Genomic DNA, 18666 nt, shown 5'->3' on the forward strand with positions numbered 1-18666 from the left:
TGGTGTCTGCCTGCCCTGGTCCGCTTGGACTCTCAGCTCCACCTCCTCAGCTCCCTGGGCTCTCAGGGAGAGAGCGGTGCGTAGGTTCAGTAGTTGTGACACACGGGCTTAGTTGCTCCGAAGCATGTGGTCCCCAGCACCACAGCCTGGAACTTTCTCAAGCAGCACACTCGTGCGGTCATGTGGGTCTCAGGAGCCACTGTCCCTCCAAGACATGTCCAGTGTCTTGAAAACCTTTCATACATCTTGCCCAATCTGGGAGTTGTGTCAGACGGGAGAGGAAATCTGGTCCCTGTCACTCCCTTGGCTGGAGGGGAAGCTTCATCCCTCAGCTCTGGACCCTTCTCCTCGCCTTCCACCTTCCATCCTGTCCACTCTACCTCTGTGTCCCCAGCTCCCTCCCTTGTTACCAAAGCATCCTCTAGTCTACTGCCAGCTCTTTAAATATTTATTTAACTTGAATTATAGAATTACATATTTAATGTAAAATACTTAGGAGATATTGGTAAGCAACAAGGATATTGGTAAGCAACAAGGAAAAAAATCCTAATTCATTCTCCCACCACAGGCAAAGGACCACTGTTAGCTGACATTTTGTTCCCATCCCCCCAGATGTGCTGTCCTTTCTGTGATGGTGTCTGACTGCCCTGATACTCTGCAGGGCAAGTATTAGATCATCCTGGTGTCCCCAGGATCTAAGATACAGTCTGGCCTGACCTGGCACAGGTGGATGGTGACTGACTCAATCCCCTGCTCTCCTTTTCACACGCTTTGTTTTTTAAATAAATTTATTTATTTATTTATTTATGGCTGCGTTGGGTCTTCATTGCTGTGCGCGAGCTTTCTCTAGTTGTGGCGAGCGGGGGCTACTCTTCGTTGCGGTGTGTGGGCTTCCCATTGCGGTGGCTTCTCTTGTTGCAGAGTATGGGCTCTAGGTACGTGTGCTTCAGTAGTTGCGGTGCATAGGCTCAGTAGTTGTGACACACGGGCTTAGTTGCTCCGAAGCATGTGGGATCTTCCCAGACCAGGCCGTGTCCCCTGCATTGGCAGGCGGATTCTTTTTTTTTGGCCCCGCTGCGTGGCACGTGGGGATCTTAGTTCCCTGACCAGGGATCAAACCTGTGCCCTGCGCAGTGGAAGCGTGGAGTCTCAACAACTGGACCGCCAGGGAAGTCCCGGAAGGCGGATTCTTAACCACAGCGCCACCAGGGAAGTCCCTCACACACTTTAAATACAAGGGAGAGGGACTTCCCTGGCGGTCCAGTGGTTAAGACCCTGGGCTTCCACTGTAGGGAGTGCAGGTGCAATCCATGGTTGGGGAACTAATGGTCGGGGAACTAAGATCGCATAAGCCGCACGGGGCCAAAATACACACATACATACATACATGCAAGGGAGAATCATGTCATTGCCTCCCTTCTGTGACTTGCAGAATTCAATCACTACAGTATCTTGGAGAATTTAGTGAGAGAGAAACCCAAGGCATCCTTAGCTGAACAGCAGAGAGGAGTGTTGGATTTTTCACTTAGGATGAGCCTGGGTCGTAGGGCAGGGGGATTAAAAGGTCAGTATGTGTTTAAATTACACCAGTGTTTGCAGCAAGATGGGTGGAACTAGAGATTATCATACTAAGTGAAGTAAGTCAGAAAGAGAAAGACAAATACCATATGATATCACTTATATGTGGAATCTAAAATATGACACAAATGAACCTATCTACGAAACAGAAACAGACTCACAGATGTAGAGAACAGACTTGTGGTTGCCAAGGGGGAGGGGGATGGGGTAGGGATGGATTGGGAATCTGTGATTAGCAGATGCAAACTATTATATATAGAATGGATAAACAACAAGGTCCTACTGTATAGCACGGGGAACTATATTCAATACCCTGTGATAAACCATAATGGACATATATATAAACTGAATCATTTTGCTGTACAGCATAAATTAACACAACATTGTAAATCAACTACACTTCAATAAAAAAATTAAAAATTAAAAAAAATTACACCAATTGGGTCATTTGCAGAGACGTGGATGGATCTAGAGACTGTCATACAGAGTGAAGTCAGAAAGAGAAAAACAAATATCGTATACTAACGCATATATGTGGAACCTAGAAAAATGGTACAGATGAACCGGTTTGCAGGGCAGAAATAGAGACACAAATGTAGAGAACAAACGTATGGACACCAAGGGGGGAAAGCGGCAGGGTGGGGGAGGGATGAATTGGGAGATTGGGATTGACATGTATACACTAATATGTATAAAATGGATAACTAATAAGAACCTGCTGTATAAAAAAATAAATAAAATAAAATTCAAAAAATAAAATTACACCAGTGTTTAACGCAGTGTGGAAAGATTTCCCTAAATTGCTGCATGATGTTTCAGGACCTGAGGGGTAGAAAAACCCAGTACAGTTCCCGCTTGGTATCCAGGGGGACCGGTTCCAGGACAATCCCCCCTGTCCACGACCTGGGGATACCAGAATCCATAGATGCTCAGGACCCTGATATAAAATGGCATAGTGTTTGCATATAACCTACACACATCCTGCCATAAACTTTATTTTTTTATAAATTTATTTATTTTTATTTTTATTTATTTTTGGCTGCATTGGATCTTTTTTGCTGAGTGCAGGCTTTCTCTAGTTGCGGCAAGCGGGGGCTACTCTTTGTTGCGGAGCACAGGCTCTAGGCGTGCGGGCTTCAGTAGTTGTGGCTCACGGGGCTCTAGAGTGCAGGCTGAGTAGTTGTGGCACATGGGCTTAGGTGCCCCGCGGCATGTGGGATCTTCCCGGACAAGGGCTTGAACCCGTGTCCCCTGCACTGGCAGGCGGATTCTTAACCACTGCGCCACCAGGGAAGCCCTCTCCCATATACTTTAAATCATCTCTAGATTACTTACAACAGCTAATACAGTAGGAGTGCTATGTAAATAGTTGTAAATGCAATGTAAATATGTAAATTCAAGTTTTGCTTTTTGGAACTTTCTGGAATTTTTTTTCTCCTGAGTATTTTCCATCCATGGTTGGTTGCAAGGCAGGAGATAGATGGGTCCCAGGCTGGGCAGGTGGAGTTTGTCCCCTGTGGACAGACACTCCAAAATAGCAGGAGGGAGAAGAAGCTAAGCCCTGCCCAGGTTAAGAGACCACATATTTCTCATTCTTGAGGTCAAGAATACCTTCCTGACTACACACGCACAGAAACGCTCCTTGAAGGTCAAAAAGGGAGGGAGTGCCACCGATATAGTAGGTGATGTCAACCTACCCATAGGCCACTTAGCCAGAATCCATCTTGCCTAAGAGATGTGCACCCACACATGTGAGGACCCTGAGATAAACCAAATTTGGACTCAGAACCAGGCAAAGCAAGATGACTGGCCAAAGGAGACCCGGAAGAAATGCCCCATATGAGTGATACAAACTACCACTAGGGCGAGACTCTTTCTCTGAGCCCGCCCATGTGTCTATCCACACATACCCTTTTTCCTCCTAATAAACACTTTGCTTGCTTCACTACTTTCTGTCTCTATGTGGAAATTCATTTCTACACAGCTGACGGGCCAGGGCCTTGCCACCGACCACTGGTCTAGTGGCTAGGATTCAGCGCTGTCACTGCTGTGGCCTGACTTCAATCTCTGGCCTGGAACCGAAATCCTGCTTCAAGCCTCTGCAGGCTGAGGCCACCCGAGATCAGTGGGATCCCAGCATGTGGAACCCGTGGATACCCAAGGCTGACTCTAGCGCCAAGCCCCTCATCCTGCCATCCCTGTGGCTCTCTAGTTCTGGCCAGAATCTTCGCTCTCACCCCTCCTGAGTCTTAAACACCTTGTAGGTGAAGCCTTCCCAAGGGGAGAGGGCTGTTATCACTTTGCCTTCAGACAAGAAGTCCTTGAAATCTGGCAATAATGCATCAAATGTCTTAAAAGCATGCAGAGCCATAAGACATAAATCCCTCAAGTCATGTGTCATTTACAACACCATCTATCTTTTTTCCCTGTTTAATTTTGGTTTTTTTTTTTTGGCTGTGCCATGCGGCTTGTGGGATCTTAGTTCCCCAATCAGGGATAGAACCCCAGGCCCTTGGCAGTGAGAGCACGGAGTCCGAACCACTGGGCCGCCAGGGAATTCCCTCTCCCTGTTTTAAATTTCTGAGTTTCTTAAGCCTACACGCTTTTACTGGCTTCATGCTAAATAAAGGAATTCCATGTTTTGGCCTTAAAATACCATCTCCAAACTGCTAGTAACAGAACTGCTAGGAAGATAAGGAGACAATTGTCTCTCTCACTATCCCTTTTTTTCACAGCTGTAGAAAAGCAGGCTGCATCGGAAATATGAATTTGCAAATATATCTTACAAAGGGAGGCCTGTAAGACACCCATACAACAAAGATTATTTCTCTGTCCCATGAAAGTATCTTTAATCACTTAACAAAAAAATCTAATTCAGACTATTTATCTTTTTAAGTTGTTGTCCTGGTCATATTAAAACCATCGGGTAGCTTCAGAAGTGTTTAAATACTCCTGAGTTTTCTTTGCTAAACCTTAAGATGATTCTCGATGTTTCCCTTTTCCCGTTTGGAAATGAAAGCAAACAGAACTGAAGACTCTGCTAGCTTTTTTTGTTTAAATCAATTTCCAAAGTCACCCCATTTAAACTAGCAATTCTAGGTGGACGGAGGGGGCGGGAATCAAAGATATATGTACAAGAATATTCATTATAACTTTCTCTAGAAAGAATTAGCCGATAACAGATTAAGTAAATTGTAATGTAAAACTCACGTCGTAATACAGGTATTTAATAGATCATCAAGACGGCATCTCAATTGTAAATCAAGTATACTTCAATAAAATAAATTTTTTTTAAAAAAGACAGTATCAGGAACTCCCTGGCGGTCCAGTGGTTAGGACTCTGCACTTTCACTGCTGAGGGGGTGGGTTCGATCCCTGGTTGGGGAACCTGCATGCCGCACAGTGCGGCCAAAAAAAAAAAAAAAGACAGCATCTCAAAACTGTGGAGAGGGCTTCCCTGGTGGCGCAGTGGTTAAGAATCTGCCTGCCAATGCAGGGGACACGGGTTCAAGCCCTGGTCCGGGAAGATCCCACATGCCGCAGAGCAACTAAGCCCGTGCGCCACAACTACTGAAGCGTGCGTACCTAGAGCCCGTGCTCCACGACAACAGAAGCCACCGCAATGAGAAGCCCGCGCACCACAACAAAGAGTAGCCCCCGCTGGTCACAACTGGAGAAAGCCTGCGTGCAGCAATGAAGACCCAATGCAGCCAAAAATAAATAAATAAAATTAAAAAAAAAAAAAAAAACCTGTGGAGAAAGGACAGAGGGTTCAATAAATGGTGTTGGCATACGTGAAATAACAGAAAATATATTGGTCTCTGGCTCTGGATCCTGGCTCCGGACTCCTGAACCTGTTGTCATTTCCTGGGTGACAGGAGTGCCTTTTGTTCTAATGAGGCGACCCTGGGTGAGGCCCTGGATAGTTTCAGGATGGGGGCTGGGCGCCAGAAGGATCAAGCCATGGTGAGAAGCTTGGAACTTCAGCCCCACTCCCCTCCTCTGGAGATTGAGCTAATGATCCCTCTTGCCTACGTGATGAAGCGCCATAAAAATCCCAAAGGTTTGGAGTTCAGGGAGCTTCTGGGTTGGTGAACACGTTCACGTGCCCGGAGGGTGGTGCACCCCAACTTCATGGGGACAGAAGCTCGGGACCCTTCCGGACCTCACCCTATGTATGTCTTCATCTGGCTGTTCATCTGTATCCTTTATTATATAATAAACTCGTAGGCATGAGTAAGTGTTTCCCTGAGTTCTGTGAACTGTTCTAGCAAATTACCAAACCTGAGGAGAGGTCGTGGAAACCCCTTCTTCAGCCAGTGGGTCAGAAGTACCAGGGGCAGCCTGGGACTTGCAGCTGGCATCTGAAGTGGGGACAACCTTGTGGGACTGAGCCCTGAACCTGTGGGATCTGGGATGTGAATATTTTTTCCTAGTAAGTTTTTGACTTTGGCCACAAAGAAGTTTATTTTATGGAGTCGGATTTATCAGAGTTTCATCTTCTGGCTTTAGAGCCATACTTAGGAAGGCTTTTCCTAAGAAAAGCTTAGAAAGGGATAATCCCATGGTTTCCTCAAATAACTGTATGATTTCCTTTTTCCTCTAAGTAGCTTGTGTGTGTGTGATAAAATACACATAAAACTTAACATCTTCACCATTTTTAAGCTGCCAGTTCAGTGGCATTAAGTACATGCACATTGTTGTGCAACCAACCCCACCATCCATCCTCAGGTCCCTTTTCACCTTGCAAAACGGCAACTCTGTTCCCATTAAACACTAATTCCTCATCCCCCTCCCCCATCCCCTGGAAACCTCTAATCTACATTCTGTCTCTATGACTCTGATTACGCTAGGCACCTCATATAAATGCAGTAATACCATATTTTTCCTTTTGTGGCTAGTTTCTTTCACTCAGCATATCTTCAGGTTTCATCCATGGTGTAGCACGTGTCAGAATGTCCTTCCTTTTTAAGGCTGAATAGTATTCCACTGTATGGATGGACCACCTACATCTGAGGATGGACACGAGGGTTGTTTTTACATTTGGCTATTGTGAATGGCGCTGCGATGGACATGCTTGGATGAGTATCTGTTGGATTCCCTGCTATCAGTTCTTTTGGATACACACCTAGGAGTGGAATTGCTGGCTCATACAGTAATTCTACACTTAGCTTTTTGAGGAATCACCAAAAACAGCAGCTGCATCATTTTACATTCCCACCAACAGCGCATTTTGTTGGGTTGCATTTTCTCCACACCCTTGCCAACACTTGTTATTTTTGAGGTTGTTTTTTTTTTTTTTTTAAATTGTAGCCACCCTAACAAGTGTGAATGCACACATCTTTTAACCCAGCAATTCCACTTTGGGGAATTTAAACTCTTCCAAAACTTGCTTTTGTTAGTTCATGACATAACCTGGCCATCCTTCCATGTTGTGCATATAATTCTCACCCTCTTGTTGTTGACTGTGCTATTTCCTAAGAAGGATGGACCTGGGGTTAACTACTGTTTCCTCATGGACATTTACACTGATTTCAATTTTTAGACATTGCCACACTGCAACAAGTATACGCTTTATGGGACTACTCCAAGAAATACAGTCCTTAAAACCTACTTCCAAAAACCCAGCTTTCACTCCTTAATTTGCTAAGCACCCCTGAAAGACTGGAGTCTGTGGGCTGTTTGCTTTCAGACCGTGGTTACATGAGAGCTCCTGCACAGTCGGTAGGTCTCTGCAAACTCTTCCCCCAAATAATAGAGCTTTGGTGCCTGGACCCAAATTTCTGCTGAACATTTTGGCAAAGGGGATAGAGGTAGTTTCACGCTCATCTTTAATTCCAAACTGTGATTTCCCAGAGACCCTATGCCTGGGCGGTACTGAGCAGGCAGCAGGTGACCTCATCCGGTGAAAAATGAAAGACCAGCCAGCTACTCGGCTGCTGTTCCCTTGACCCACTCCCAGTTTCGTCTGATGTTCCACATTTCACTATGCAAAATTTAAGAGATGCAAAACTATGAAGACTCACACAACAGACATCCACATACCCACCCCCCAAGCTTTTCCAAGACAGCTCAAGTCTCCAGCCCGCCCCTCCCCAGAGGCCAGAGACAGTGGCTGTCTGTCATGAATCACACCAGTGTTTAGTATACCCTGACTCCCTGTATATCACCACAGAGAATTGGGTTTTGCTGGCTTTTAGATTTTTTTTTTTTTTGCTCTTTTTTAAAAATTGAAGTATAGTTGATTTACAATGTTTCAGGTGTACATCAAAGTGATTCGGTTATATGTATATATCAATATCTTATTTTCCGGGGCGTGACTGTAGCCGGTATGGTGTCTTTGGTTTCCACGCCATTGATCCTTGTCAGCAGGGAGGTGCCCGTTGACACATATATGGGTTTGCTGAGCCCTCTCTGTCCTTCTACACGTGTTTTTGTCGATACCCTGTAATCTTCTAAAGTCAACCATGTCCTCTGCAAACAGGGAGTTTTATTTCTCCTCCCCTCTGGGGAGGAGGCTTAGACGCCGAGGGGTGGGACAGGATGGACGGGGGCCGTGGCCTGTGGGGTCTCCAGGCCAGGGTGACTGCTGTGCTGGGGCCAGGGTTCAAGGGCGGGAGCAGGAGGCAGGAGAGGGCCGGCTGAGCAGGATCCAGGCTCTGGGGGTGCCGCCCCTCGTCCCTGCCCCTGGGGAGTGAGGACCTGGGCTGTCGCTGCCTGGCCCGTCCCTGTGGGTCGGGGGCTGCGCAGGGGGAGGGCCGTGGGCGCAGAACCGGCCGAGGCCACAGTCATTTCCAATTCTGTCTTGTTTCCTGTCCTATGGGGCCCCACCTGACACCCTGACTGCGGGGCAGAAGCTGACAGCTAGCGGTGAGTTCACGTCCCGGGTCCCCAGCCACCTCGACCACTGGGACTGGTCAGGGGCGCCTGGCACGGAGGGTCTACCCAGTCCCACTGGCTTGGGCTCCAGTCCTTCCTGTCATGAGGACGGAAGGCAGGGGTGAGGGATGGGAAAGTCTGCTGATTCCTGCCCTTCTGGGCAGTCCTGGAGCCCGTGCCCCCGCCCCTCAGTCTGTACCCCCAGCCACTCCTAGACGGAGTTGGGGGGCAAATCTGGGGAGCACCCATCCGCTCCAGCTCCTCTGGGTGCAGAGGAAGAGCAGGACGCCTCCCACACAGGCACGCACAGGCCTCCTCGGGAGCCAGAGCTGGAGGGGGACACCTGTGCCAGGTGACGTGGTGGAACCAGGCCGACAGCACAGGGAGGCTGGTGTGGTGCCCACGCAGGGCCTTATTCACGTTGCTCTGCTTTAGTGGGGTCTTGGTTCTGAGAAGTTACAGAGACCCCCGAACGCCCTCCTTGCAGGAACTTGACCACGTGCCCAGCCCGCCGACCCCTCCCCACGGCCGGGGGGAAGTCAGAGACCACACGGGCTGCCGCGCCCTGAGGATGTGTGCGACCTGAGTCGACGACATGGAGGAGCCCCAGGAAGATGTCGTGCCAGCTGTTTCGAGACTTAGAGGAGCTGATTCGAAAATTCACATGCAGAATAACTAAGCAAGAACAGCTGGGAAAACCCTGTAAAAGTGTGAATGAGGGACTAGGCACACCAGCTACAAGACATAGATAAAGGTTACACTAATGCTACCGTAATTACCCAAAGCCTCTCTAAGTCAGACAGAATCCTAGATTCCACTTTAAAAAGTGGCTGATTCAACCACATGAAAATCAAGTGTCGGCATGGGGGAAAAATCCCTAATCAAACTCAAAGGAACCATGAAACTGGGGAAAAATATTTACAGTTCTAATGCCCTTAATGGGTGAGGACTTTCTACAAATCAATTTCTTACAAGGCAAAAATATGAGAAATGATAAGAAGGGATAGTTCACACAAAAAAGGAAGGAATGATAAAATATGCTTGTTCACCTCGCTCCTAAGAGATGTGCACAATGACACCAAATCAATGTCACCATGCCCGTCTCACCTCAGCAGCGAGGTCACAGCTATGAGGGAAGGTCGAGGAATCTCAGAGGGTTCTGGTTGGGGGTCATCGGGTACCATGAACACACTGTTAAAGCTAAGAGCACAGAGGTGACAGACAGCATCCTCTACAGGTGGGAAGAGCATGAGCTTGGAGCCCTCCGCTGGCCCTTGTGCATTTGCCAGATCAGAAAAACATGAGTGCCCATCAGTAAGGAACTTTAATAAAATCATGATGGAAAGCAGCAACAAGTACAACCATATCTAAATGTAAAACTGTCATTCTGCAAAAGACACAGTTAAGAGAATGAAAAAGCTACAGAGTGGGAGAAATGATTTGCCAATCGTATATCTCATGAAAGAGTCGCGCAGAATAAGAACCAAAGTGCTGGAGGGGATTAACCAAGATGGCGGAGTAGAAGGACGTGCTCTCACTCCCTCTTGCGAGAGCACCAGAATCACAACTGGCGGCTGGACAATCATTGACAGGAAGACCCTGGACTTCACCAAGGAGGATACCCCACGTCCAAGAACAGAGGAGAAGCCACAGTGAGACGGTAGGAGGGGCGCAATCAGAGTAAAATCTAATCCCATAACTGCTGGGTGGGTGACTCACAGACTGGCGAACGCTTATACCACAGAAGTCCACCCACTGGAGTGAAGGTTCTGAGCCCCACGTCAGGCTTCCCAACCTGGGGGTCCGGCAACGGGAGGAGGAATTCCTAGAGAATCAGACTTTGAAGCCTAGTGGGAATTGATTGCAGGACTTTGGCAGGACTGGGGGAAACAGAGACCCCACTCTTGGAGGGCACACACAAAGTAATGTGTGCATCGGGACCCAGGGGAAGGAGCAGTGACCCTGGGGGAGACTGAACCAGACCTACCTGCTGGTGTTGGGGGGTCTCCTGCAGAGGCGAGTGGTGGCTGTGTTTCACCGTGGGGATAAGGACACTGGCAGCAGAGGTTCTGGGAAGTTCTCCTTGGCGTGAGCCCTCCCAGAGTCTGCCATTAACCCCACCAAAGAGCACGGGTAGGCTCCAGTGTTGGGTTGCCTCAGGCAAAACAACCAACAGGGAGGGAACCCAGCCCCACCCATCAACAGTCAAGTGGATTAAGGTTTTACTGAGCTCTGACCGCCACAGCAACAGTCAGCTCTACCCACCACCAGAGCCTCCCATCAAGCCTCTTAGATAGCCTCAACCACCAGAGGGCAGACAACAGAAGCAAGGAAAACTACAATCCTGCAGCCTGTGGACGAAAAACCACAGTTACAGAAAGATAGAGAAGATGAAAAGGCAGAGGGCTATGTACCAGATGAAGGAACAAGAAAAAACCCCAGAAAAACAACTAAATGAAGTGGAGATAGGCAACCTTCCAGAAAAAGAATTCAGAATAATGATAGTGAAGATGATCCAGGACCTCGGAATAAGAATGGAGGCAAAGATTGAGAAGATGCAAGAAATGATTAACAAAGACCTAGAAGAATTAAAGAACAAACAAACAGAGATGACCAATACAATAACTGAAATGAAAACTACACTAGAAGGAATCAATAGCAGAATAACTGAGGCAGAAGAACGGATAAGTGACCTGGAAGACAGAATGGTGGAATTCACTGCTGCGGAACAGACTAAAGAAAAAAGAATGAAAAGAAATGAAGACAGCCTAAGAGACCTCTGGGACAACATTAAACGCAACAACATTCGCATTATAGGGGTCCCAGAAGGAGAAGAGAGAGAGAAAGGACCAGAGAAAATATTTGAAGAGATTATAGTCGAAAACTTCCCTAACATGGGAAAGGAAATAGCCACCCAAGTCCAGGAGGCGCAGAGAGTCCCATACAGAATAAACCCAAGGAGAAACACGCCGAGACACATAGTAATCAAAGTGGCAAAAATTAAAGACAAAGAAAAATTATTGAAAGCAGCAAGGGAAAAACGACAAATAACATACAAGGGAACTCCCATAAGGTTAACAGCTGATTTCTCAGCAGAAACTCTGCAAGCCAGAAGGGAGTGGCATGATATACTTAAAGTGATGAAAGGGAAGAACCTACAACCAAGATTACTCTACCCAGCAAGGATCTCATTTAGATTTGATGGAGAAATCAAAAGCTTTACAGGCAAGCAAAAGCTAAGAGAATTCAGCACCACCAAACCAGCTCTACAACAAATGCTAAAGGAACTTCTCTAAGTGGGAAACACAAGAGAAGAAAAGGACCTACAAAAACAAACCCAAAACAATTAAGAAAATGGTCATAGGAACATACATATCGATAATTACCTTAAACGTGAATGGTTAAATGCCCCAACCAAAAGACATAGACTGGCTGAATGGATACAAAAACAAGACCCATATATATGCTGTCTACAAGAGACCCACTTTAGACCTAGGGACACATACAGACTGAAAGTGAGGGGATGGAAAAAGATATTCCATGCAAATGGAAATCAAAAGAAAGCTGGAGGGCTTCCCTGGTGGCGCAGTGGTTGAGAATCTGCCTGCTAATGCAGGGAACACGGGTTCGAGCCCTGGTCTGGGAGGATCCCACATGCCGCGGAGCGGCTGGGCCCGTGAGCCACAATTACTAAGCCTGCGTGTCTGGAGCCTGTGCTCCGCAACAAGAGAGGCCGCGATAGTGAGAGGCCCGCGCACAGTGATGAAGAGTGGCCCCCCCTTGCCACAACTAGTGAAAGCCCTCGCACAGAAACGAAGACCCAACATAGCCATAAATTAAAAATAAATAAATAAATAAAAATTAAAAAAAAAAAAAAAGCTGGAGTAGCTATACTCATATCAGATAAAATAGACTTTAAAATAAAGAATGTTACAAGAGACAAGGAAGGACACTACATAATGATCAAGGGATCAATCCAAGAAGAAGATATAACAATTATAAATATATATGCACCCAACATAGGAGCACCTCAATACATAAGGCAACTGCTGACAGCTATAAAAGAGGAAATCGACAGTAACACAATAATAGTGGGGGACTTTAACACCTCACTTACACCAATGGACAGATCATCCAAAATGAAAATAAATAAGGAAACAGAAGCTTTAAATGACACAATAGACCAGATAGATTTAATTGATATATATAGGACATTCCATCCAAAAACAGCAGATTACACGTTCTTCTCAAGTGCGCACGGAACATTCTCCAGGATAGATCACATCTTGGGTCACAAATCAAGCCTCAGTAAATTTAAGAAAATTGAAATCATATCAAGCATCTTTTCTGACCACAACGCTATGAGATTAGAAATGAATTACAGGGAAAAAAACGTAAAAAAGACAAACACATGGAGGCTAAACAATACGTTACTAAATAACCAAGAGATCACTGAAGAAATCAAAGAGGAAATAAAAAAATACCTAGAGACAAATGACAATGAAAACACGACGACCCAAAACCTATGGGATGCAGCAAAAGCGGTTCTAAGAGGGAAGTTTATAGCTATACAAGCCTACCTAAAGAAACAAGAAAAATCTCAAGTAAACAATCTAACCTTACACCTAAAGAAACTAGAGAAAGAAGAACAAACAAAACCCAAAGTTAGCAGAAGGAAAGAAATCATAAAGATCAGAGCAGAAATAAATGAAATAGAAACAAAGAAAACAATAGCAAAGATCAATAAAACTAAAAGTTGGTTCTTTGAGAAGATAAACAAAATTGATGAGCCATTAGCCAGACTCATCAAGAAAAAGAGGGAGAGGGCTCAAATCAATAAAATCAGAAATGAAAAAGGAGAAGTTACAACAGACACTGCAGAAATACAAAGCATCCTAAGAGACTACTACAAGCAACTTTATGCCAATAAAATGGACAACCTGGAAGAAATGGACAAATTCTTAGAAAGGTATAACCTTCCAAGACTGAACCAGGAAGAAATAGAAAATATGAACAGACCAATCACAAGTAATGAAATTGAAACTGTGATTAAAAATCTTCCAACAAACAAAAGTCCAGGACCAGATGGCTTCACAGGTGAATTCTATCAAACATTTAGAGAAGAGCTAACACCCATCCTTCTCAAACTCTTCCAAAAAATTGCAGAGGAAGGAACACTCCCAAACTCATTCTATGAGGCCACCATCACCCTGATACCAAAACCAGACAAAGACACTACAAAAAAAGAAAATTACAGACCAATATCACTCATGAATATAGATGCAAAAATCCTCAACAAAATACTAGCAAACAGAATCCAACAACACATTAAAAGGATCATACACCACGATCAAGTGGGATTTATCCCAGGGATGCAAGGATTTTTCAATGTACGCAAATCAATCAATGTGATACACCATATTAACAAATTGAAGAATAAAAACCATATGATCATCTCAATAGATGCAGAAAAAGCTTTTGACAAAATTCAACACCCATTTATGATAAAAACTCTCCAGAAAGTGGGCATAGAGGGAACCTACCTCAAGATAATAAAGGCCATATATGACAAACCCACAGCAAACATCATTCTCAATGGTGAAAAACTGAAAGCATTTCCTCTAAGATCAGGAACGAGACAAGGATGCCCACTCTCACCACTATTATTCAACATAGTTCTGGAAGTCCTAGCCACGGCAATCAGAGAAGAAAAAGAAATAAAAGGAATACAAATTGGAAAAGAAGAAGTAAAACTGTTACTGTTTGCGGATGACATGATACTATACATAGAGAATCCTAAAACTGCCACCAGAAAACTGCTAGAGCTAATTAATGAATATGGTAAAGTTGCAGGATACAAAATTAATGCACAGAAATCTCTTGCATTCCTATACACTAATGATGAAAAATCTGAAAGAGAAATTAAGGAAACACTCCCATTTACCATTGCAACAAAAAGAATAAAATACCTAGGAATAAACCTACCTAGGGAGACAAAAGACCTGTATGCAGAAAACTATAAGACACTGATGAAAGAAATTAAAGATGATACCAACAGATGGAGAGATATAGCATGTTCTTGGATTGGAAGAATCAACATTGTGAAAATGAGTATACTACCCAAAGCAATCTACAGATTCAATGCAATCCCTATCAAATTACCAATGACATTTTTTACGGAGCTAGAACAAATCATCTTAAAATTTGTATGGAGACACAAAAGACCCCGAATAGCCAAAGCAGTCTTGAGGCAAAAAAATGGAGCTGGAGGAATCAGACTCCCTGACTTCAGACTATACTACAAAGCTACAGTAATCAAGACAATATGGTACTGGCACAAAAACAGAAACATAGATCAATGGAACAAGATAGAAAGCCCAGAGATTAACCCACGCACCTATGGTCAACTTATCTATGACAAAGGAGGCAAAGATATACAATGGAGAAAAGACAGTCTCTTCAATAAGTGGTGCTGGGAAAACTGGACAGCTACATGTAAAAGAATGAAATTAGAATACTCCCTAACACCATACACAAAAATAAACTCAAAATGGATTAGAGACCTAAATATAAGACTGGACACTATAAAACTCTTAGAGGAAAACATAGGGAGAACACTCTTTGACATAAATCACAGCAAGATCTTTTTTGATCCACCTCCTAGAGTAATGGAAATAAAAACAAAAATAAACAAGTGGGACCTAATGAAACTTCAAAGCTTTTGCACAGCAAAGGAAACCATAAACAAGATGAAAAGACAACCCTCAGAATGGGAGAAAATATTTGCAAACGAATCAACGGACAAAGGATTAATCTCCAAAATATATAAACAGCTCATTCAGCTCAATATCAAAGAAACAAACACCCCAATCCAAAAATGGGCAGAAGACCTAAATAGACATTTCTCCAAAGAAGACATACAGACGGCCACGAAGCACATGAAAAGATGCTCAACATCACTAATTATTAGAGAAATGCAAATCAAAACTACAATGAGGTATCACCTCACTCCTGTTAGAATGGGCATCATCAGAAAATCTACAAACAACAAATGCTGGAGAGGGTGTGGAGAAAAGGGAAACCTCTTGCACTGTTGGTGGGAATGTAAATTGATACAGCCACTATGGAGAACAATATGGAGGTTCCTTAAAAAACTAAAAATAGAATTACCATATGACCCAGCAATCCCACTACTGGGCATATACCCAGAGAAAACCGTAATTCAAAAAGACACATGCACCCGAATGTTCATTGCAGCACTATTTACAATAGCCAGGTCATGGAAGCAACCTAAATGCCCATCAACAGACGAATGGATAAAGAAGTTGTGGTACATATATACAATGGAATATTACTCAGCCATAAAAAGGAACGAAATTGAGTCATTTGTTGAGACGTGGATGGATCTAGAGACTGTCATACAGAGTGAAGTAAGTCAGAAAGAGAAAAACAAATATCGTATATTAATGCATGTGTGTGGAACCTAGAAAAATGGTACCGATGAGCCGGTTTGCAGGGCAGAAGTTGAGACACAGATGTAGAGAATGGACATATGGACACCAAGGGGGGAAAACTGCGGTGAGATGGGGATGGTGGTGTGCTGAATTGGGCGATTGGGATTGACATGTATACACTGATGTGTATAAAATTGATGCCTAATAAGAACCTGCAGTATAAAAAAACAAACAAAACAACTAATACTAAACTTTCATTGGGTTATTTGTATGGAAATATGTTAATATAAATGTTTCAGACATTACATGAAATTTCTAAAAATCCTATATTTGTATTTGTATGGAAATATGTATGGAAATATGTTAATATAAATGTTTCAGACATTACATGAAATTTCTAAAAATCTTATATTTGTATTTGTATGGAAATATGTATGGAAATATGTTAATATAAATGTTTCAGACATTACATGAAATTTCTAAAAATCTTATATGTTCTGGTATAATGTTATAAGTAATAATCCTAGTTATTACTTTAAAATGTATATCTCAGAAATAACTAATTTTCTTGTCAACTGAATTATTATGAACTTTCATCAAATCTTTAACCATGGTCATTTTTAAGTCTTTTGTCATTTACAGACAGTTCTGGGTGTACTCTGATGATTTTGCAAATATGTTCCTATAAAAGGGTTTCATCTTCAAGAAATTCATGGAAAAGACTCTGACAAGTACAGGTTTCTGGTAACTGACTGTACTGCTGAACTGAATGAATAAGCATTTTCAGAACTCTAATGAAAAACTGATGAACTCATAAAAGTGCTAACAAAAGATCAAGATGAAAAAAAAATTAATTACATGGGACTGAGTGAGCTGATGAGGATGAGTATAATTTTTGTGACTTTCTCTCTGAATTTAAAAAAATAAAATCCCACAAGGACTCAGAGGCAAAGAATATACAAATCAATTTTCACTGCAAAGTAAAGGAGCTGTTACAGTGGAGGATTACTGGACTGAATGTCAATATTATGACATAGTATGAGTGTGTTTCATGTTTGGTAATTGCAATCATTGTTGCTTTTGTTGTGGTCATCCATGTACAATGCTTGGTGTCAGTCTATTTATCTCTTGTAAAAATAAAATACAGTGTGTGTGTGTGAAAAAAAAAAAAAAAAGAACCAAAGTGCTGGCGAGGACGTGGAGCGACAGGAACTCTCGTCCAGCACCGGTGGGGATGCATATGGCGCAGCCACCGTGGGAGACAGCTTGCCGGTTTCTTACAGAACCGCACACACCCTCACCACGTGCTCAGCAATCATGCTCCTTAGGATTTACCCAAAGGACTTGAAAACATACATCCACATAAAACCTGCATGCAATCTTCTTTGCTTTGCTCATGATCGTTAACAACTGGAAGCAACCAAGATGACCTTCAAAGAGGGAATGGAAAAACCATGGAATTCCATGAAACGGACTACGATTCAGGGACACAAAGGAACCAGCTATTGATTCACTCAAAGCATGGGTGAGTCTTAGACTTGTTTTGCTAAGCGAAAGAATCCAGACCCATGTATGACTCCATTCACAGGATGTTCTGGAAAAGGCGCAGCCCCAGGAGGATAAGCAGCAGTGGCTGCTGGGGCTGCGAGGCTGGGGGCTGACGCTGGAGCGTGGATGCGGTGGCCCTACCCTTGTGTGAAACCCACGGGCCGTGCATCCCAGAGACTGAGCTGTTATGTGTGCAAACTGAAAAAATAAAGAAAATCAAAGCTCGTTCACACTGTACAGCCCTCACCTCATCTGCTCTTTCCAGAACATTCCCTCGAGGAACATCAGCTCCACGTCTGGCCTGCCGGCCCGCAGCCCAGGACAGCCCTCAGGATTGGCTGTTGCCACGGAGATGGAATTCCCTCCCAAACCTCCCAGTGAACCATGAGGCCATAGGCAAGTGGCCCGCGGACATCAGCTTTCAGCCAGAATGCAGGGTCCCTTCCCCTGCGGCACTTGGCTGGGCCACCCCCAGGGCCACACTACAGGCCTGGCCCTGCAACCCCACTGAGGCCCCTGCCACCAGCTCTGCCCAGCCTGACGAAGACAGCGCCGCCGGGCCCAGGACGCTCCTCCTGCCCTGTGGCACCTGCAACCAGTGACCAGCACGGCCACAATGGAGCCGGGGCAGCACCCCAAGAGCTGCCGCAAGGCCGCGCACGTGCCTACAACCCCCTGACATCTGTGTCCTCAGTGAAGCTGGACACACACAGGGACCTCCAGAAGACAAGGTGACTGTGAGCACAGTGACCCCGAGGCCCCGGGAAGCCAGCGACGCGCCCTGCTGCTTCATGCTGGCCTTCCCGGAGGACGGTGCCCCCCTTGCACGGCACGAGTCCCTGACCCAGAAGGGATTGGCCTGGCCTGAATTTGGGCCCCGGGAGGGCAGGCACGCCATGACCACCTCCCCACCCAGGATGATGACTAAAGGGGCCGCCCTGGCCAGTCCAGAATTCTGGCCCAAGGCCAGGCGAGCCCTCTCAGAGCCGCATGTGGCCAGCTGGGGCCTGGACGTGCCCCACAAGGCCACTTCGGTGACCTGAGGTGGCTCTGGGAGCAACAGACCACCTCCACTGAGGGGGTGGCAGGGGCAGGTGGGCCGACCGCACCCCCATACACATAAGGAGGCAGGGCTGGCCACATGCCAGAGCCCCGCAGCCACCTGGTCCCCGCGAGGCAGAGCAGAGGGTGCTGCTGGGTGGGCTGG

The 18666-nt window shown here is 45.1% G+C and overlaps 1 protein-coding gene across 1 annotated transcript in view; it reads right to left on the bottom strand.

Moving 5' to 3' along the window:
• The window catches only part of LOC118892044 (GTPase HRas-like), a 44234-nt gene that overhangs the window by 23568 nt on the left and 2000 nt on the right, over positions 1-18666 (bottom strand). The window lies entirely within an intron of this gene.

The sequence above is a fragment of the Balaenoptera musculus genome, chromosome 3 (assembly GCF_009873245.2).
Source record: "Balaenoptera musculus isolate JJ_BM4_2016_0621 chromosome 3, mBalMus1.pri.v3, whole genome shotgun sequence".
Lineage (NCBI taxonomy): Eukaryota > Metazoa > Chordata > Mammalia > Artiodactyla > Balaenopteridae > Balaenoptera > Balaenoptera musculus.